General features: G+C 47.6%; 1 long non-coding RNA gene across 1 annotated transcript in view; it reads right to left on the reverse strand.

Annotated features, from left to right (window-relative positions):
- Nucleotides 1-2,538: 2,538 nt before the first annotated feature.
- LOC105550802 overlaps nt 2,539-23,089 on the reverse strand; it is a 27,814-nt gene continuing 7,263 nt past the window's right edge. Inside the window, exons 2-4 of the long non-coding RNA XR_001007773.1 lie at nt 21,945-22,052; nt 19,139-19,325; nt 2,539-2,761 (exon numbers count right to left, since the gene is read on the reverse strand). This is a non-coding gene — a long non-coding RNA (uncharacterized LOC105550802). The remainder of the gene's footprint in view (nt 2,762-19,138; nt 19,326-21,944; nt 22,053-23,089) is intronic.

A 23,089-nucleotide genomic window follows, 5' to 3' on the forward strand; every position in this document is an offset into this window, starting at 1 on the left:
GCTTTGCTCTTGTTGCCCAGGCTGGAGTGCAATGGCATGATCTCAGCTCACAGCAACTTCCGCCTCCCGGGTTCAAGTGATTCTCCTGTCTCAGCCTCCTGAGTGGCTGAGATTATAGGCATGTGCCACCACGCCCGGCTAATTTTGTATTTTGAGTAGAGACAGGGTTTCTCCATGTTGGTCAGGCTGGTCTTGAACTCCCAACCTCAGGTGATCCACCCGTCTCAGCCTCCCAAAGTGCTGGGATTACAGGCATGAGCCATCATGCCCAGCCTAATGTATTGCCTTTTATGACCTAGTCTCTGAAGTCCCATAGCATCACTTCAGCTATAACTGCACATCCACTCAGATTCATGGGGAAGAAATACAGGTCCTACCTCTAGATGGAAAGTCCCACTATAAGAATAACGTGTGGGATGGAAGATAGTGTTGCAGTCATTTTTGGAAAATTCAATCTGCCATCAAGTCTGAGTCATTAGATGAATGAACAAGCTGGCAAGTTAGAATTTTGAACCAGGAATGGAACTTGGCGGATGTTGTCTCCCCCTATTCCTGGTCATTTCTGGCTCCAGATGCCCACTGAGGTCAGCACAAGTTGTACCCATATCAGGAAATCTGACCGAGGCAAAGTTCAAACCACGAAGTCTTCTAAGGAAAGAGAAGGACAGACTGCCCTTTCCTCCCACTCCTGACCTCCCTGCCTCCTTGGAGACCTAAGCTTGTCTTGGTCTTTATGTCTCCCCGTTTTCCAGAATGATTGCTGCCTCCCATCCTATGGGCAGCGCTCCCCAGGGTCTGCAGCTCTGGGGTGTTTGTAGCACACCCTGCTACTTGGGAACTTACTGCAAATGCAGAATCTCCACCCCACCCTAGACCTACAGAACCTGCATTTGAACAAGATCCACAAGTACTTCTTATCCTTACTAAAGTCGCTGCAGCACCAGAGTAGGGGAAAGAGAACCTGGTTTGAAAGCTGTCCCTGGGCTTCAATTCTAATTCTAGCTTTGCCCACTTATTAGCTGGACAAAACCATGCAAGTTATTTAACCTCTCTGGGCCTCGGTTTCCATAATATGTAAATTTGGTATGATGACAGCTGTCTCAGTGTATGTGTATGTGTGTCTGAGAGAGAGACAGAGACGGAAACAGAGAGAGACAGAGAGAGACGGAGTGGTTTTTCCTCCCAAGGCAGAGAACCAACATGTTTCAACGCTAAAGGCCAAGCACCACTGTCAGCCCCGCCCTGCAGGGTGGAGACCTCTCCCACAGCCTCTGCCTGCTGTGGGGTCCATCAGGAGGCTGTGGTGGTCCGTGAAAATGGCGAGCAGCTAGCGCGGCAGGGAGACAGCAAGGCAGACCTTTCCTCTGGAGTGGCCAAAGCAGGAGGCTCAGGGAGTCCCCTCCCAGGAGAGAGCTGTCTCTCTGAAAGGCAAGGGAGTCTTAGGAAGCCTGCTCGCCTTTGGAGATGTTATTATTTCTAACAGAGACTGTTTATCACCCACTTACAGGAGTTTTGACTGGGGCTTTTTGTCACCCTTTAGACTCTGGAAATTAGGTCAATCCGCTTCAGAATTTACTTGAGCCAGGAAACCTGACTTGAGGTGGCAGCAAAGGGGCCCCACCAGCGGGCTTAGGGAGGATTCACAGAACCACAGTCCTTGTGCCCAGGGCAGTCACAGAGGTCACCTCAGCTCTCCCCGCCATGACAACAGCCACTGATGCCAAGGCCTGCCAGGCTCCAGGTGTGTCTGTGAGAATGGGGGAGGGCTTTAAGTAAAAATCATACATCAGTATCATCCTGGAAAGCAGGAGGAAGACAGGGAGAAATGTTAACGGGATCGTTAAATATTCAGTCCCTCTAAGCCTTTATTCAAAATGTTCTCGAGAATGATCTCATCCTTCCCTGATGCTGCAAGCTGTAAAGCAAGCTTGGGTCCCACTATATCAATACCAATAGCTGGAAGTCCTTCCTTACGTCTAACTTAAAGACTTACTGCTCTAAGTATCTGCAACTAGCTTCTCCCAGCACCTTGAACATAATGAGTTTTCTGTCAATGCATGGTGCATTGTTGCTCTGGAAGACTGTCCCCCAAGGAAGGCAGAGAAAAATCTCTTCATAGCTTTCCGGCTTTCCTGGCAGGTCTGGTTTCCTTAAGGCTAGACAGCCCGAGTGTGCTAAGGGTCTTACTAGGCCCACTGGCCTCCTCCCCACAAGAGTCCAGACAGGTGATCAATGCTGAAATTGTCCTTCACAACTGGGCACAAAGCTGTGGGGACATTTGATTTTCTTTTCCCAAAGGAAACTCACATTGAGGTGCCTCATTGAAGTAGAAATAAAAACTAGGGAAATACTGTATCACAGATATCAGGGACTCTGTAGCAGGAAATTTGTTTCAGAAAAAGATCCGGCTGCTGATCCTCAGGGTAACCAAGCCTCGGTTTGTCTTCTGTACTGTGGCCTTTCTGCGAACGTATAATATGTCTGTTTGTTTAGTTGCCCTGCAAAGTTCAGGCAAATCTAGGTAATTGTATAGATACTGTTCTCCAGTTATTTATTAACACATTTCAAAACATTTCTGCAGAATGTGCTGGTGCTATAGCAGGCATCTCCTCGGAGCCTAGCATCTGCAGGCAGGATTGAGTTTCCTGGGACGGGTCATCTCCGAGTCCTTGGAGCAGGGACACAGAGGTCCTCACTCAGCGTCTTCTGAATCACTGTGTGGCTGCAGGCCAAGTCTCTTTCCCAGCACAGCCACACCCTGCTGGAAATGAGAGGCAACGGAGGAAGCTGATTAAGTGAAGTTGTGGAGCTTAGGAGCAAGGAGGAGGGGCTGACAGCAGAGCAGACCTTGAAGTCAGGTGCCTCAGGGAGGGAGCGGGGAAAGAGCAGGCCTCCTCCATGCCACCTGGCTGATCCAGAGTCACCTAATCGGGGTAATACAGATGAGTTCTGATGATGAGATCCCCACATAACCAGACTGGGAGAAGCCCAGCCCCACAGCCCGGGGTTGTGACTGGCATGGCTACAAAGGCAAATCTTCAGGTTTCCCTGAAGATTTTCTCTCAGCCCATACAGATCTGGGTCTGGCTTTGGAGTTGAAGGCAAAGATTGAGGGGTCTCTAATAGTGGGGTGGGGGTCCTCAGGCCCCTGTCTGTGTGGGAAAAACATGGAGGACTTGCTAAACTTTGATCCCAGACTGTGGACTGATTACAGGCTACCATGGGAATGGACCGGATTAACCAGCCGAAGGGGTCAGTATCTGACCTGTGGCTGACGAGGTCCCTGGATGCCTCACCAGGAAAAGCCAGCCTTCACCTTCCTGGAAATTCCCCCGTGCTTTCTAATCACAATGTAGCTGCTCAGTGTCTCAGTTCCTCCCGGGAGGATTATCTATCATTTTAGCATGCCAGCACCCTGTCAAACCCATCTATTCATACAAATGTGCTAATAGGAGAGCCTCCTTTTTCTTCCAGAAGCTTCTGTCACAGGCAGAGGAGGACAGAAAAAAAGGACAGAACAGGAGGGGGAAATGGGAGAGGAGCAGCCTACAGCATTAGGGACCCACATTGCAGTGATTGAGAGGAGAGAACAGAGGGAATCATGGCAGACCCATGGAGGTGGTGTTTATGACAGATGGGGTCCTGCAAGGGAACACTCTGCTCATCAATGCAGAGGCAGATAACTAACATACCTGCAAGAGGACCAGCTCCTGGGAGCCATCCTGTGAGGTACTATGAAATCCCCATATGTCATTTCACATGTCTGTATATTTGAGTCTGCATGTGGGGTGATGGAGGTGAAAAAAGTTTACACTACCCACCACAAAGAATTCCTATCCAAGATGTGCCCATGGAAGTTACCAGAACCTCCCACCATCCCTCCTGGCCTGCCCCACCCTCTCCCTCCTGGGTGATGACCCTACTCTGCCTTCTCCCATTCCCCCATCAAAATTCCAAGATCTAGGGCCTCCAACTCCATTTCCACCCATAACTCTCCTCAGGAACTACCTTCCAGGGGGCCCTGTTAGAGCGAGCTCATGTAAATGGTAAATGGAGTCACTCAGCAGCAGCTGGCAAGTGTTTTCAATGAGTTGGAAAATCAGGTTGAAGGTATCATGAAATATGGTGCTTACAGAGAGGCCCAGATGCATGGGCTAAGTACTTTGTGATTAGGCCTGCCTTACCCATTCCACCCTCCAGCCCCGTCTCTTCACCCTCCTTCTTTCCTTCTCCAGAGTTTTTAAAGTTAAAATGTGCCTGCGTATTTTATTAATATCTTGTAAGAGAAGCTTCTTCAAGCGAGTGGTTCTTTGCCTTAGGGGTCAATGTGATCTTTTTTGTACATGTGTATAGCAGGATATGTTGGCTTGTAAATGTGCGTGAGTTTCTGAGTGTAGGTGCTGAATAAATGTTTATTGATGATGCCTACCTATACAGTCTGCATGGTGCTTGTATTTCTATTGCATGTGGATTTGCACATCATATACATACAGAGAGAGAGAGAGAGAGAGAGAGAGAGAGAGAGAGAGAGAGCCTTGCTTCCAGAGCCATACATGCTCTGTTTTCAGTTTCTGAATGTCCTAAGAGGTTATATCCTGTCTACATGGATGAACTGAGAGCACACTTGGATTTCTATCAAGATAGGTTCTCCTAATTCACCAGAACCCCCACTTCCTGCCCATCGCCTACACACAGCATCCCACGCCATGCAGTGCAGGGAAGCACCTTCCTCAAAGCTCAGCTGCCCACCTCTGAGCAGGTGCGAACCCACCCATTGCATCCTCCCATCCACCCTTTTTCCCCTCTGACTCTGCTCTCCTCCTAAATGGTCTCTCTTTCCTCCCTACCTCCTCCTCCTTCATTTTCCTTCTCCAGAGAGGCAGTGGTTAGATGTGCTTGACCGGGATTCACCAAGTGCAGACATCAAAACAGTAAAGGGATGTGGACACCATCTCTAACCTCTCGTTTCATGACGGGCTAATGGAGGCTCAGGGATGCTGAAGGATTTCTCCCGTGTACCCAAGGTAGGTCACAGAAGAGCCTGCGTCAGAGCGAGTGTTTTCCCAGCCTTTCCCACAACCTGGCCCCCGGTGGAGGAAGTGCTTCCCCTCCACCGACCCCTGCCTCCCACATCAGAGGTGCCGCACCCAATGAGTGTGGCCAACCAAGCCCACCAGGGGGTGAAATGAGTCACCTCGACTGTCTCTAGGATGGAAACTTGGTAGGGATTCTGGTTCCTGTGAGCAGGAGGAACGCGAGATGAGAGGCAGGAGGACCGACCCTGCTGCTCTCGGGCTCTCTGTGACTTCACAGAGGACAACTTTGGCCCCTCCCCGCCCAGCTCAGGCAGGTGCACGTCAGTGGACTCTGTCCAACAGGCGGAGTCCATGGAAAGGAAGGACAAGATGATGTAAGCATGAGATCCCAGATGCTGGCCCTGGAAGGGTTTTAGGGACCATGTCCTCATTCAGCGTCCTTGCATTATACAGAAACTGGGCACATAGAGGCTCCAGGACTGGCCAATTTGCCACCGGGACCGGTCCCAGGCTTTGCACTCCCAGAGAGCTGTCCCATTTACAAACCCTCGCCGTCCATTCCTTTTTGGAGTGAGTTCTGGTGGCACTCCTATAGGAACAGCGTGTGGGGAGGCCTAGGTGTGGCCTGGCCTCAGGTGAGGACACCATCCAGGTGACCTGGCCGCTGCGTCTCTGCTCTTTGTGCCACACCCCAAGTCCCTTTGCTTCCCGGAGATGCAGCAGATGACAGGGCCGCACGGAGGAAGCGGGCCTGGGGACACACGGTGTGCCGAGCTCTTTTGTCCACCTGGGTCGCCCTCCGCAAAGCCACTGCTCCCGGCTTCCCGCGCCGGTCCCCAGGCAGCCAGCAGTTGGCGAGGAAGGGGCTGCGGCCGCGCGGTTCCTTCTCCAAGGACAGGCACGCCCTCTGCTGCTAGAACGAGGAAGCGCGAGCCCGGCCCGGCTCAGAGCCCGAGCTTGGAACCCGCAGCCGCGCGCACCCACCAGAGAAGCCGGCTTAGTAAAGCCTGCCGCCGCTAACGCATCCAGAGGACTTTCCCTTTCCAGGGTGCTCTGACTCAGACAGGAGGGTATAGAACCTGTGAGAAGGAAGAGGGGCTGCCTGAACTCTGTGAGGAAAGGGAGGGAAATCTTGCATTTGGGATTTAGGACAAAATCCTTGCATTTGGGATTTAGGTCAAAATAGTTACATTTGGAATTTAGGCTCCTTCCCCATCCTTTGTCCTCTCCATGAAGCTCCTCTCACCCCAACCACCAAACTGTGCCCATGAAGTGAAGGGCCCATTAAGGAGTCTGTGGGAGCCGCAGTGTCTGGAGATTTCACTCCGCCATCTCTTGAGCTCTGGGAGAAGTTTTAAAATGTTCACTTTGGCAACTTTGAGCTTGGTTCAAAGCATGGTGTCTCCGCAGGAAGAGTACAGGACTGGGAATGAGGCCTCCTGGAATCTGGTTCCATTTCAACCACTCTTTTCCCCTGTGCTAAGTCACATGTCCTCTCTGTGGCTCAGTTTCCTGACCTATTACATGGGCCTCTCATGTCCTGGAAAATTCACTGAGGTACCAGATATGCTACAGCATTAGCAAGCAGTAGTGCCACTGCCCTGCTCTGGCTCGGTTGGCTTTCCCTGGAAACTGGCAGTGGTAAGAGGAGGGTGGAGACAGAGCCTCCGGCCATCTCCCCTGCTCCTCGCCCCTGCTGGGACTCCCACTGTGCACTATTTCCCTCTCATCTCTGGACAATCCCACGGACTCCTTCCTTCAGGCAAGGCATCCCCAAGGATGTGCAAATAAAAATGCTGTTGGTGGTGGGGGACACATATTCAGTGAAAATCCACCAGGGACACTGGCTGGGGCTGGAGCAGGAGGGGGGTGAGGGGAATACTGCTCGAGGAAAGCGGGAGGGACCGGGGAAGAGGTCCCCGGACAGCACCAGCCGGAGGGTCCTAGCATGGGGCCTTGGAGGCAGCAGGGAAAGGAAGCCTCTCTGATTTTAGAATGTTCGTGGAGCCAGCCCTGAGTTGCTTTCCTTGTCAGATCACAAGCATAGGCTTTGGGAAGAACTGGTGAACAAACTGTAAGGTGGCATTCTCCTTGTGCCTAGGACAGCTACTGACCCCCTCAGCCTCACCTCATCCAGAAATTGGGGGTGTAAAACCTACCCCAATGCAAGTAACCCGCTTCACTCAGTAAGCAGCACAGAAGTGCACAAAATTATTGTTGTTGTTATCATGATCATCGTGGTCCTATCAGGCCTAACCCTCTTATTTTCCGCATGATGTTCCCTTACTTGAATTTCTGTTTCCTCATCAACAAAAGTCATGTTTGTCCCTCCTTAGTTCTGAGGGTTGTGGTGGGGAGGAGGAAAAAGGCATCCCTGGTGCATCAGCAGAGGAATGTCCCTGAGGGACCCGAAATACTATTATTGAAGGCTAAATGTTCCGTGGCTAAAAGCTGCTGTAGCGATCTTTGCATCCACTTGATTTGAATGGGCACGTTACTGTAATGTCCTAGTGCTGCAGTCAACACAGGGAAGGTTGAGCTATTTGTAACAAGATGCATGAGCAGCATAAAGATCAAATGGTGGAATAGAACGCGTCTGGCTCACCTGAGAAAACAGGGCTAGTGGCTTTGAATATGACTGGAATCCATCCATGGCCGCCTGCCTCAGAAACACTGCCTGGGGCTTCCTGTAGGGAGGACTGAAGAGACAGGAGCAGATGGAGAAAGAAGGCAAGTGTAAGGAGGAGAGAGACAAAGACAAGCCACTGGACACCATGAAAGAGAATCTAGTCAAAATTCCAGCTCCAAGGGCATTATGGATGCTAAGAGTCCCGTCCTCCACCTGCAGCTCTGAGAATACCGCCTGTCCTCTAGCAAGCTTTCTCCAAACCCTCATATCTGGACCGAGCTCCTCGTTCTTGGTGTCAAGCTGTTCCGGTGAGCAGCTCCAGGCTATTTCTCCCCCTGCGCTCCCATCCACAGGGACAGAGCGCGCCACCACTGCAGGTCTCCAAGGCTCCATTTGGAACAGGGGTGATGGGGCGATTGATGCCCTAGAAGGACTAGGGAGGTGGCAGGAGATGGAACTGGACAGGCTGGACAAAAACACTTGCAGACCCTGATCAGCACGCCCTCCAGGCCAGCGCTGCCTTTTAGCTCATCTCCATTGTCCTCCATCAGCTCCTCCCCAGAACTTCATTTGAAACTAATATTGGGAAGGGTCTGGGTGGAATGCCATTTGGCTGAAATTGAATCCCCTATGGGATGGCCAAACACTCATCCTCCTTTTTATTTTCCTTCCAAACCCTGGGAAAGTCTCTGGGTCTTGTTTTGTTATCTGCAGAGTAAGATCAGGATTTCAGGCTCTCTACGGACCCTCCTCACTTCTACCTGGTGACCTGCATAACTCATGCCCTCTCCCGACATCACATGTGGCATGGACTCACACTCACGCTCAGCGTTCAGTCCTATATCTCAGCCTCGTCTCCACACGTGGTGTCCCTTTGCCCTCCTCAAAGCAAGTCTGGTACCTTTCAGCACTGACATTCTGATGGCTGCCTCCGCCCTCCTCACCCTCCCACTTATCACAGGAGAACTTCCTCCCAGCTCCCCCTCACCACACTGGCTGCTTTATGCCATTCATTTTTATTATTATGGCAAAATATGCATAACTTATTTTTTATCATTTTAACCATTTGTCAGCATTCAATTTGGTGACATTAAGTGTATTCACAATATTGTGTAACCATCACCACTGTCTCATCATCCCCAATACAAATTCTGTCCCCATCCCCAGATAACCTCTACTTTGTCTCTATGAATTTCACTATTTTAGGTTTCTTTTATAAATGGAATATGCAGTATTTGTCCTTCTGTGTCTGGCGTATTTAGCCTAGTATGATGTTTTCAAAAAGTCTATCCATGCTGTAGCATATATAAAAATTTCCTTTCTTTTGATGACTAAATAATATGTCATGGTATGGATATACCACAGTTTACTTATCCATTCATCCATCAATGCACACATGGGTTGCTTCTACCTTTTGGCTGTTGTGAATAATGCTGCTATGAACATTGATGTGCAAATATCCCTGCCTTCAATTTTTTTCAGGATCTACCTAGCAGTAGGATTGCCAGATTCTATGGTAATTTTGTGTTTATATTTTTGAAGAGCTGCCAAACTATTCACAGAGGTTGTACCATTTTGTATTCCCACCGGCATTGTATGGCGGTTCCAGTTTCTCCACGTCTTCACTAACACTTGTTATCTTGTTTCTGGATTATAGCCCCCCCTAGTAAGTGTAAAATGGCTTCTTCTTAACTTCCCTCAACACCCAAGATCTTTGTACTTTTGTCTGTCAGCCCTAACCTTACAGCACACTAGGCACAAATAACCCAGTTGAAGGCTGAAGGCTCCTTAAGGCCAGGTTCTATTGTCCACAGGCCACCAGGCAGGGCCCAAGTGTGGCGTGTCAGTGGGAATAGCCAGTGTCTCCATGAACCAGTTTTGGTCACAGTTGTCTGCCTTACACTGGAAGGTCCTGAATCCAGCTGTCAGTCCTCCCTGGCAGAACCTGTAATGCCCAATGACTTAATAGTGGTGTTTGAGGAATAGGGAGAAAAACAAATGAAAGAGGATGTTTTTTAAATTGGAGGACACTGAAACTAAAAAGACAGGACCCAAAGAGTGAAATGGGAGAGGAGAAAGATTGAAGGAGAGAACTAATCCCAGAATCCAATCTCCAGTGAGGCAGATTCTGCAAGCTCCTTGGCAGTGCCTGATTCTGATGCCTCATGGATCCGAGCTGGGAAATTGAAGAGATGGTGCAGCCCAGCTCCATGCCTCCTTCACTACGAATCACCTGCAGGGGGCTGAGGGGCACAGCTTCCCCTGGGGCTCTGCTGGGCTCCAAGGAGCCTGGGTGCCCCCAAGAATTTCAGTTGGGGCCTCAGCAGGCTGTCCAGCCATTGTCAAGACAGTTGTAGCTCTGGACATTGCTAAGGGAGCTTCTCATTGCCAGGCCCTGGAGGGCGTCAGGCTGCCCCAGGAGAGGCGCCCTTGGTGACTTGGCCACAGTGGAACCTGTGTGGTCCTGCTAAACAGTCAGTGGCTTTGTCCCTGCTTCTTCATGTCCAGACAGCCATGGGAAAAGCAAAAGAGATGCTCAGAAGCTCACTAACAAGGTGGAATAAGGGAGATGAATGGAGACAGCCAGAAAGTCCAGAGAGAGGACTGAGAGTGAGCACACACTAGGGCAAAGGGGGAATGGAGAACACTGATCAAAGGTAAATCCAGTGTGTAGGTCTAAACTACGACGCTTTCCCCTCTCTGGCACCTTCTCACTCCCTCTTTTCTCATCTCTCCCCCAGTTACTATCAAAGGAAAATTTATGAAGGGCTCGAGGCATTGGATATTCCCTGTATTTCAATCTAACTTTTTGCAATCTCCAGTGAACAGCTCGGCTGCCTCTGCCTGTCAGGGAATTTAAATTGCAGATGGGATGGTGAACCTGTGCCCAGAGCAGGAGCAGCCCCTCTGGTGAGCACCAGCATTGCTTAGCAACTAGGCCGGGAAGAACTTTAAGAAGCAGCAGAAAGTTCCACTCTGGAAAGTGCCCTTGAGCCAGGGCATCTCCTGGGAACAGGGAAGGAGTATCCCAGAAAGAAACAGCAGCCAGGCAAGCGATCTGCTCACCCCAGGGTCAGGGGTATGGCCAGGGGGTACAGTCAGCACCACTATGCTCGGTCACCATTGAGTGTGTCCTTTGCCAAGGGACAGAATGCCCTCCAGCCTCCATGTAGTTTTTGACATTTATTGTTTTGGAGAGAGATTTCAAATGCATGGTATCTTCCCTATGTGCCCCCTCACACCTCACACACCAACAGCAAGTAGAAATGGAAATGAATAATCCCAACACTCTAACATACACACAACATGCACACACACACTGATACGATTTGGCTGTGTCCCCACCCAAATCTCATCTTGACTCCCACAATTCCCATGTGTCATGAGAGGCACCCAGTAGGAGGTAACTGAATCATGGGGCTGGGTCTTTCCCGTGCTGTTCTTGTGACAGTGAATGAGTCTCACGCTATCTGATGGTTTTATAAAGGGGAGTTCCTCTGCACAGGTTCTCTTCTCTTGTCTGTCACCACGTGAGAGGTGCCTTTCGCCTTCTGCCACGATTGTGAGGCCTCCCCAACCACGTGGAACTGTGAGTCCATTAAACTTCTTTCTTTTGTAAATTTCCTGGTCTTGGGTATGTCTTTATCAGCAGCGTGAAAACAGACTAATACACAGACATAATCACAAGCTGAGATAGGTAAGCACTTATGCTACTGAAAACAAAATGCCAGCAAATACCCACAGCAGGTCAAAAGGAACAAACCATTAAATCTGCTCCTTTTCCCAGCTCAGTTCTTGGGACAGTGTTTCTTTAATTATGGCCTTCCCTCAATAAAGTATTTGCTACATTTAGCATCCTAGTCTGAAAGGCAAGAATGTCCCAACTATGCTTGAGGCCATCATTAAGGCATATGCTTTTACAGTGGAGCTTGAACAACATGGGTTTGAACTGCACAAGACCGCTTGGACGTGAATTTTCTTTCAACTCTGCCACCCTAAGACAGCAAGACCAACGCTTTCCATTCCTCAACGTGAAGATAACAAGGATGAAAATGTTATGATGACAAATAGTAAATATATTTTCTCTTCCTTAAGGTTTTCTTAATCACAATATCTTTCCTCTAGCTTACTTTATTGTAAAAACACAGTATAAAGTACATATAACATACAAAACGTTTTATTCAACTATTTATGGCATTTGTAAGGTTTCCAGTCCACAGTAGACTTTTAGTAGTTAAGGTTTTAGGGAATCGAAAGTCATTCTTGGATAGTCAACTATGTGGGGGTGTTCAGCACCCCAAACCCTGTATTGTTCAAGGGCCAATTGTACTTAAATAATTGGCTTGAAAATAAAAATGTAAATAGTAGTTCAGTGTGAATGTTTGGCAAAGTCTGCAGATTCTGGTGTTCCATCAACTTGGAACTATGACGTACCTTACATACAGTCACAGAAAAACACCCCCAAGTCAGACACACCCAACTACTCCTGGCCTGTGTCTACAAGAAAGCTAGTATATTTTCTGGGTTCCTGTTTTGGTTTGAATCATGTCTTACCTAAAAAAGATACATTGAATTCCTGATCCCCAGTACAACAGAATGTGAATTTATTTGGAAATAGAGTCATTACAGATGTAACTAATTAAGATGCGGTCATACCGGAGTGTACTAATACAGTTCTATTAGTGCATTCTCATGCTGCTAATAAAGACATACCCAAGACTGGGTAATTTATAAAGGGAAGAGATGTAATTGGCTCACAGTTCCACATGCCTGGGGAGACCTCACAATCATGTTGGAAGGCAAGGAGGAGCGAAGTGATGTCTTACATGGCAGCAAGCAAGAGGGCATATGCAGGGAAACTCTCCTTGATAAAACCACCAGATCTCATGCGACTTATTCACTCTCACAAGAACAGCACGGGAAAACCCTGCCCCTATGATTCAATTACTTCTCACCAGGTCCCTGCCAGAACACGTGGGGATTATGGGAGCTACAATTCAAAATGAGATTTGGGTGGAGACACAGCCAAACCATATCAACTGTCATGTGAAGATTCAGGGACACAAGGAGAACTCCATGTGAAGATGAAGGCAAGACTGGGGTCATGCAGCTGCTGCAACACCAAGGATTAGCAACAACCCAGAATGTGGCCCTGCCAACACCATGATTTCAGACTTCTGGCCTCCAGAATTGTGAGACAACAGAATTCTGCTGTATTAGGCCACCCAGTTTCACCCTAGGAAACACACACAGTCCCTTTTTGTTATTCTGTGGGAGGGTCCAGGAAGGTCCTGTTTACAGACAGTGACAACTTGCTGTGGGATAGAAATGAGTCTGCAGAGGAGAGAGCTGGCCTTGCAGGTTGGGCTTCTGGACACAGATGCTCAGATGGAGTTTGAAGGATTGAAAATCTTTGTGACTTGGGGCAGAGAAATTGATATTGACTTTTTGGTTAAACTGTTATTTTTCATTAAAAGTTTGCTCGATAGACAGTTCATGGCCCTTGAGTGGAACGTGGGGAAGCAGTGCTTTTCAGAGGGCTCAGGCTGATACAGGGCCCAGCACCTTTGCCCTTATCTTCCTCAGATGCTGCCTGTTGCAGCTGTTAGCTTGTCCTGCTTCTGCAGGGGAAGGAACATACTCCAGGGCTGGTACCCTCCTATCTCCCTGTCTGTATCCCATAGAGTGCTATGCACTTAATAGGTGCTCAGCAAATGTGTGGCGAATCAGATGCATGGGACATAAAGTATAAAAATCATTATCTGCTCAAACACTCCTAGTGAAGCACCTGTTGAATTAGCACTCAAATCCATTCATTTCTGAATTATTATTTCTGCTGTATTACAAATTCCTCGTTTGACCTGGGAACAATCCTGTTTTTCCTTTTGAGTCATTCAGAGTATTGTATTTGCATAAAGCTAAAGTACCTGACTTTATCTTCCTGGAAATTCCATGAGGTAGTGTGGTGGGTTTGATTACCCCACAGCTGAGAGACTGAGCTAAGTATGGGATCTGAGCTCTGACTGGCAAGGAAAGCTGCAAGGGGTGTGGGCTGAGAGTTGGAAGAAGATAGTTCTAGACTTGCTCACTGGATGTACAAGTGACTTCACCCCATGACAGGGTATCAGAGATACCAACCTGTTAAATGAAGGCATCAACAGCTTAACCATTCTGCATAGCACTCTTTGACCTGCTATCTCCCCACTGTGGTAGACAGAAAAGTGCCACTGAGATTCCCCATTTCTGTGGTCAGTAGAGACCCTCCCCTCCCCACCTCACAACTGACAGCTCCTTCAAGGTCAGCTTCAACTGAGCCACATCAGGGATCTGAGAGAGGCACAGGCATCAGAGGCCTGATCATTTTGTCCTGATGGGAAATTCACACTCCAAAACTTCCGAGGCTTTTGGGGGCCTGTGTGACAGACTCAATTCAGCGTCTGCCTTTTCTCAGTCCTACTTCGTCCCTTTCTTTTCAGAGGTACTGATCCCTAACAACATGTCACAGACCAAACTCCATCCCAGCATCTGCATCCAGAAGGCACAACTTGCGACACCAAGTGTATTAGTCCGTTCTCACACTGCTAATAAAGACATACCTGAGACTGGTAATTTATTTATAAATGAAAGAGGTTTAGTGGACCCACAGTTCCAAATGGCTGGGGAGGCCTCACAATCATGGTGGAAGGCAAAGGAGAAGCAAAGGCACGTCTTACATGGAGGCAGGCAAAAGAGCATGTGCAGGGGCAGCACCCTTTATAAAACCTTCGGATCTCATGAGACTTACTCATTATCACAAGAACAGCATGGGAAAGGAAAGACCCGCCCCCATGATTCAAATACCTCCCTCCAGGTCTTTCCCACAACCTGCGGGGACTAAGGGAGCTACAATTCAAGATGAGATTTGGGTGGGGACACAGCCAAACTATATCACCAAGTCTCTCCTCTGCAGACTTTTTCAAAAGTTGTGATTAAATAGATATAGCATAAAATGTAGCATTGTAACCATTTTTAAGTACACAGTTCAGTGGCATTAAGTACATTCCCATTGTTCTGCAACCATCACCACCATCCATTTCCAGAACTTTTTCATCTTCCCAAATGGAAACTCCACACTCACTAAACAACAGCTCCCCATTCCCCCCTCCCCCTCGTCCCTGGTAACTTCTTTTCTACTTTCTGTCTTCATTATTTTGCCCATTCTAGACATCTCATATAAGTGGAATCATACAGTGTTTGCCCTTTTGTGACTAGTTTATTTTATCTAGCTTGTCTTCAAGGCTCATCCATGCTGTAGCATGCATCATGGTTTCCTTCTTTGTAAAGTCTGGATAACAATTCTGCATGTGTACTTACCACATTTTGTTTATTCATTCCCCCATCAGTGCATTACTGGACACTTGAGTTGCTTCCACTTTCCGGCTATTGTAAATAATGCTGTGCAGACTTATTTCATCTCACGCCAACTACCCCCTTATACAGATGGGCCTTCCTAGCCTCCTTCAGGATGACCAAGAGCTGAGAGGAAAGGCAGGCATATTCAGAGTTTCCCAATCATGGGATCAAGAGGGGCAATTGTTCCAGCCCCTCACTGCCTCAATGTGATTAGTTGGGCAGTGTCCTGAGACCAGATGTAGGCAAACAGACAAGGCCATATTTGCTTTCCAAGGAGAAAAAAAGGTACACAAGATGCACATGTGAATGACAGAAAAGCCCTGGGCCAATCCAGGAAAGATTCATGCTCCTGCATCCTTTCTGGGATCTCTTTCCCCACAACACTGTCTGTGATATTCCTTGGAGGGGTAAACAGGAGGTGAGCATCGCGCTCTGGGCCTTGCCTTGTCCTGCATCCCACTCTGCACTAGCCAGGGGGAGCCCAGGAAGGTTGATATGTTACAAATAATAATCCCTGACCTGAAAAAAAAAATGATTGAATGCAGTCATGCAACAGCAGCTTTTTGGATGCCTAATGTGTGCTAGGCTCAGTGCTAGGCATATGCCACCTAGCCATCGAGGTCACCCTTCCAAGAGCTGAGGAACCCCCAATGTAGGTCTCCAAATATAGTGGGGCAGTCCCAACCAAGCACAAGACAAATGCCCAAGGGCGCTGTCCTCTCTGGGATGTGAACTCTGCTCCCGCTCCAAAGACCTGCGCTCCCTGAGTTTCAGGGCAGTTCCCCATCCATCCATGCATCCATCCGTTCATTCCACAGTTGTCTTCTCTTCTGCCAGATGCTGTTCTGGGGAAGCAAATGCCTGTCCAAGAATGGTGAAGAATGCAGCCCAAGTGGATAAAAAAATGCACACATGCACGCACACACACACATACAGAGAATGAAAAATATTGCTCAGTGATGAAGATGTGCCCTCATCTCAAAACTATAAGATAGAGCCTCTGACCAATTTCCGTAGCAGAAGAAGCACACCTCATGCCCTGCCCGCACCGGGTCAGCAGTCAGCAGGTGTGGGAGTACTTTGTCTGGCTGCTCTCTCTGTAGGAGACCTTGGGTTGAACAGCCATGAGTCAGTCCCTACCTTCAGAGGGTCCCTCAACTGCATCCCTTAGCACCAAGTGGCCCCTAATGAAGACTCGAGGCCACCCATCCAAACATGATCTTAGTTGTCAGTTGTCACTCAGGAACGAAAAAGCCCAAACCGAAGGCACATGTGCTCTCCTTCTGTGCCAGAGAGCTCGCTGCCTGTCACAAGCCAGGTATGATGTATAGGAATAATAAGGCCCCTTGAATTACCCATTAAGTGCTGTCAGCAAATCACATGATTTCTTTTTTAATATTGCAAATATCTGGCCCCTGGAAAATGATGATGATGCTATCTCCACTCAGCTAGATGATAAACAGAGTTCCTGTGCCAGGGAGCCACCACCCCTCCTCCAGAGTTGTCTCAGAAAAGGCAAGGAAGGATGAGAAGAGGCTCCTGTGGTTTTGAGCTTCAAGTCCCATCTTCATCTGGCACAAATGCCCCTACACTGCACCTCCCTCCAGCCAATGTTCCCTGGCTTTCCTGACAGCATGGCTGAGGCATAAATGCCACTTCCTCTGAGTGGCCTTCTCTGGCTGCCTTACCTAAACAGGCACCTTGCACTGTTCACCCTCCAAGCACCTGCTTTTTCATTCCCAGCATTACACCTGTTTGCTTGTTTAATGCATCACTTATTAAACAATAAGCTCTGTGAGGGCTGTCTTGTTAATTATTCAACCCACAGTGCCTAGCACATTGTAGGGCACATAGTATGATCCCAGTAACCACTTGTTAAGTAACTTAATACTCAGTAAACACTGCTTGACAGATCCACACTTCCTAGAACAGTCAGTGCTTCTCAAACCTCATCGTGCATCAGATCACCTAGAGGGTTTGTTAAGCCACAGATTACGAGACCCCACCCTCAGTGTCTGGTGCAGTAGGTCTGGGTGGGGCCTGTGGATTTGCATCTCCAACAACATCCAAGGTGATGACAATGTTTCTGGTACAGGGGACCCACTTTGAGAATCACATCCCTGAGAACTGCTCATAAATGCAGACGCTCACTTTCTGGTCTCCTGGCTTCTGGGCGTATTTATCAGAGCTGTCCATGTGACTCTAAGTGACAGATGCAAAACACGGGGTTCTTCAGATCCAGTTTGTCCAAACTGAATAAAAGTATTCTTATCCCTAATAGTGGGAAGGTAACTTGAGGCCAGTAGATGCAAAGTGAGGTGAGTTGCTCAGCAAGTCCTGGCAGATACAGCACAGAACTCTGCGTACCAGATACACAGTTTCCTGTTCCAATCACTGAGCTGCACTTTTCTGACACCAACTGTAGAAATGAGTTGGCTTCCAAGTGGCTTATTAGAGAACAAATTATTCCCTGTTTTTCTACTCTGTCCATGTGAGTTAATCTGCAAGTCTAAAGTCCAAGCAGGTGCCAGAGTTATTCCTGCAACTGGCACCAAATTGCATTCAGAAAGCACAATTAGCAGTTCATTTATGTGCCTCAGAATGGGATAATCTACATTTTACCCAAAGGCAGCCTCCATCCCCACTGCACTTTACCCTAACGTGCCAACATACAGGTTGCCTGGCTAACCGGGCCTTTGCACATCCCACCATTTGCCAGGTGACAGTCCTTACCTATTCACTGGACCAGAGGAGGAAGGACTCACCCTCCGCAGTTCAGGATCCAAGAAGCACTCTCTATTCATCTTTTCTTCTTCTTCTCCTTCTTCTTCTTCTTCTTCTTTTCTTCTTCTTTTTCTTCTTCCTTCTTCTTCTTCTTCCTTCTTCTTTTCCTCCTCCTTTCTGCTTCTTCTTCTTTTCCTCCTCCTCTTCCTCTTCCTCCTTCTTCTTCCTTCTTCCTCCTCCTCCTCTTTCTTCTCCTTTCTCTTCCTCTTCCCCTTCCTTCCTTCCTTTCTTCCTTCTTTCTTTCTTTCCTTCCTTCCTTCCTTCTTTCCTTTCTTCCTTCCTTCCTATTCCTTCCCTGCTTAAACTATTCAGTCTGCAAACCATTAGGGAGACCTAAAAGAGCAGGCACCTGTGCCAGAGCAGGAGGGAGATGCAGTGGCCCACAGAGGTGTTGGAGACCAACAGTATATTGAGGCTGAGGCTGTGACAGAGGAATGAGAGGGTGACCAGAGCTGAACCAAGCATGGTGTGTGGGGCTCCATGGAAATGAGGAGCTTGGGCAGCATGAGACAATGAGCATGGAGTGTGGAGACCTGAGGAATGGGGAAGGCTTATGCCTTAGGTCAGAGGACAGCCCAGCACAGTCTAGAGACAAAATTGCATGAGGAAGGCATCTATGCCAGGAAGGAGTGATGGCAGCAATGGAAGATTGGTGACACATAGGGAGATTTATCAATTAAGGAAATATGTTCAAGATGACTAGAGCCAGGATTCCTGCTGGCAGTGAGGGGAGCCACAAATATAAAAAGGAAAAAAAAAAAAACTAAAGTGAATCCTGAGGTGTTAGAATTTGTAGTATATATGTGAACTTGGGATTTTTTATAAATAGACAAATCAATATGTAAATATGAATGCAACTTCATGTGTACACATACCTATATGTAAACATACACGTATATATTTCTTCACTCTGTCCCCCAAGAGGGCCTGAGGAACACTCCAACACCAGTGATCACATCTAACCTCCTGGATCTGGGTTTCTAAACAGCATTTTTCTCTACAAGGAAGCAGGACTCTCCAGGCTGGTACAGGAAAGTACAAGATGAGCCTGGAATGTCTCGTTGTGCCAGAAGTAAAGACGTGCTCAAAGTGTGAAGGGAAGATGAGAAAAGCACACAGAAGCCTGCCTGGAGGGACTCCTACTGGCCAACTCAGAGGCAAACAGAGCAAAATAAATAAATAATGAAGATCATAGGTTGCAATCCATTGAACAAGATATAAAACCATGAGCTCATGCCAAAAAAATAGATAAGTGAACAAGGCTGATCTCCAAGTATCTCCACACATGATTACTTACAAAGAGGAAAAGAGTAGCTTAATGGTGGAAATGCCTGGCAGACACTACCGCAAGCAAGTAATCAAAGTCAGCATCCCTCATTCCAAGACAAAACAGAATCGTGTGCCGCCTGATAAGATGTGATGAGAAGTTTCTGTGAAACTCTTGCCAAAGATGTATGGTCTGAAATTAATCATGAGGAAATGTCCTACAAAGCCAAAGTAAGGGGCATGCATTAAAACAGTTGGCCGGTAGTCTTCAAAAGCATCTAGATCCCAAGCATTAAGGAAAGACTGGGAAACTATTCCAGATGGAAGGACACTATAGAGACGAGACAAGTAAATACAGTGTGGGATCTTGGACTAGTTCCTTTTGCTATAAAGATTATTCCTGGGGCAACTGGCACAACGTGAATGGGGGCTGAGGATTCAATCAGTTCCTTTCCTGCCTTTGATGGTTGTCCTCCGGTCACATAAGAGCATGCCTTTGTTGATAGGATATGTAAACTAAAGCATTCAAGGGTGATAGACATCACTTCAGCAACATACTCTGAAATAGTTCTAGAAAAAGAACGATGTTTTGCTGTACTTACAGCTCTTCTTTATGAATGAGATTGTTTGAAAAACACCATTTAAAAAGCTATCACTGTGATGCCCAGTAAAAGCCTTCAGTCTCCTTCAGCCCACATTATCTGTCCATGCTTGCAATGAGCTCAGTCTGCTTAGAGATGCTGAGTGAGTCAGCCTCACACCATGGTGCTGAGGTCATCACAGTCATGCCCACCATCTAAAATATCCTGCATGGAAGAGGGAATTAAGGGGGAGACTGGTGGACTCCATGCCCTTCTGGAGCCCTGCATTGATTTCAGGAAGGATTCAGGCCACAAGAATTGGGAAGATAGACGTCTCTATCATGTTGGCATTGGGTGTGTGGTCACAAGAGCAATGTTCCGACTTCCAGTCTCATGTCTGGCCCCCACAGGTGCTCTGCTCTCAGGGGTATACCCTGAGAAGCTTCTGCCTCCACCTCTTCCATGTGAGGAAGGCTGACAGAGCAGGGCTGTCTATCCTGGAGCATGGGTTGAAAGAAGGGGCGTGTTCCTCTCAGGGCTTGGAGCTCCTGCCTAGGACAAGAAGCCCTTCCAAGGAAAAGAAGCCTCTTCCTATGTAGTTCTAAGTCTACATCTGTCACCATAGTGCAAACACAGCAAAAAGAGACTCATGTGCACCCAGGAAAGCGTGGTCAGGGTAGTGAAGGATCTGAAAACCATGTCATGAGAAGTGAAATCAGGTGAGATGGAGCATCTGTCTTCAAGTATGTGAGGCGGTGGCTCATGGGAGACACTAGGCCTATCTTGTATAGCTCCAGATTAAGAACTAAAACCAACAGTGGGCAATGGAAAGAAGTGTAGTTCAGCCCCACATAAGGAAGGAACTTTCCAACACTGGCTGTCTCCAAAATGTCCCAGGTAGCCCACGCAGCCTGAGACCCTAGAAGTGGGCAAGCAGACCCTGAAAGACCACCTGCAAGGGCTGCTGCAACGTTCAGACCAGACTATCATGATGTAGATCAACTTCAGCCTCTAGGAAAAGGAGCCAGAGATTCAGTGAGCAGAGCAAAAATGGAGAATATTGGGCTTTGCTTATGCCAACAGGCTGGCCCAACAAACCAGCACAGCCTCTTCTCTCCCCAGCAGCACACCGTCTGCCACCCAGCCCAACATTTCCAACATTCAGTGTGAATAAGTGTCAAATTCCATGGTCAGGGTTTCTAAGAAATGCCCAGAACTTCATGGTACCTTGGATAACTTACATACAAGACTCACTGGTCCCAGATTCCTGTGCCTCACCATCAGCACCACAGAGGTTACCCCTAAGTCCAGCTTGACCACAGATCGACATGTTTATAGCAAAAGGACCCAGTCCAAAGTTCTCTGGCCTCTTGAAAAGGTGAGATGGGGCGTCTGCATGATGAACGCTTAGCCTCATCCTTCCATCATCAGTTTCCCTTACTTCCACCCTTGACCCTCCATCCCTTCCACATCATACAGGTGAGCAAGGAGCAGGCCTAAGTGGAACAGGAAAGCCATTCTCTCCTTCCCACTTCACCAAGAGTTGGTAATGAAGACAAAAGGTCATCTCAGCCCCTAGAGAGAAACAGTAAGGTGCTCTGAGTCTAGTTATCATCACGATTCGCTTGGAGGCAAGGATAAAGTCAACACTGAATGTTTTAGACTTTTTCCTGAAAGTTGTAATCCACTGAAGGGTCTGTCATATACATAAATAGGGTATGGTTTCAAATTTGCATTCATTGTTCCCACTGAACTTAATAAAAGGAGGAGACATGGTGATTTGAAGTCAGAGAAGGGGACTTTCCTGTAGCACATGGAGAAGATGTTAAAGCTTATTGAGTCATCATATGGGACACATTATTCTCCAGGGGCCTAAATAAAGAATCAGAGCAGTGAGATCTTATTCAGCATTTGATGTTTCAGTTTCCCAAGGAACATTCTTCCTGTTGAATTTGCAGCTTGGATGCAATGCTAAGCAGACCCATTGGCCAACCCCTCCCATCGCCACACTCTCACTAAGAGTTTTAAGGAAAACCAGTTAAGATTTATTAAACATTTTTATTATTCAACGTATATTGCACTCAGATCCATTTGCACAAGTCACTTTTACAGAACTCATGTATTCACATTACATATTGTTAGCAACTTCATTTTAGTGTCTCAAAGTTTACCTAGTAGCAAAGTCCAAAGTTGAGAACAACTGACAACTAGATCTAGAAATGCATATATATTTTTATTTCTGGAAACTCTGCTTACTTTACTTAAGTGTTGTTTCTGCTGCATTGCATGCTGCATGGTACTGCTCACTAATAACCCCTCTCTGTGGCATCATCTGCCCATGGTGGAAAAGCCAGCAAACATGCCCTGGGCAAAAGCAGGCACAAGCAGACAGTGTGCTGGACTGGCTGTCCCAAGACCTGGCATCCATGTTGTCTCTGCTGCTAACTCACTAGGTACCTTGGGAGAATCCCCTTCAATTCCTCTGCCTCGGGAATCCAATCTTTTCTATTTACTTCACAGAGTAATGGGGAAGAAACATCAAGATAATGGATGTGAAAGTGCTCAGAAAAATAGGAAGGGTCTTCAACCTATAAAGTTAAGCCTCTGTCATTAGGATCAGGTTCAGAAAATGAGGTCTGAACACAGGGCTGTAAAACAGACAGGTTCTGAGACACGCCTAGCTCCATTCCTCATTTTACAGGTGAGAGCACCATGGGGTACACGTCACAGCTACTCACAGGACAGCGGTGGGGCCAGTCAGGTTTGGATGGGACACTAGAAGCCCTAACCCATACTCAGATGCCCACCCAGTGGCCATCTAGCTGCTGCTTGATTACCTTTGTAGACCAGGAGCTCACCTCCTCAGAGGCAGCCCCTTTCACCTTTGAAAGGCTTAGGTGCTTAGGAAACTTTACCAAAACACGAGGAAGGGGAAGAAATTATGGTAGCCTTATCAGAGAAATGCAAATCAAAACCACAATGAGATACCATCTCACACCAGCTAGAATGGTGATCATTAAAAAGTCAGGAAACAACAGGTGCTGGAGAGGATGTGAAGAAATAGGAACTCTTTTACACTGTTGGTGGGACTGTAAACTAGTTCAACCATTGTGGAAGACAGTGTGGCGATTCCTCAAGGATCTAAAACTAGAAATACCATTTGACCCAGCCATCTCATTACTGGGTATATACCCAAAGGATTATAAATGCTGCTATGAAGACACATGCACACATATGTTTATTGCAGCACTAGTCACAATAGCAAAGACTTGGAACCAACCCAAATGTCCATCAATGATAAACTGGATTAAGAAAATGTGACACATATACCATGGAATACTATTCAGCCATAAAAAGGATGAGTTCATGTCCTTTGTAGGGACATGGATGCAGCTGGAAAC

Source organism: Mandrillus leucophaeus, unplaced genomic scaffold (genome assembly GCF_000951045.1).
Source record: "Mandrillus leucophaeus isolate KB7577 unplaced genomic scaffold, Mleu.le_1.0 Scaffold5, whole genome shotgun sequence".
NCBI lineage: Eukaryota > Metazoa > Chordata > Mammalia > Primates > Cercopithecidae > Mandrillus > Mandrillus leucophaeus.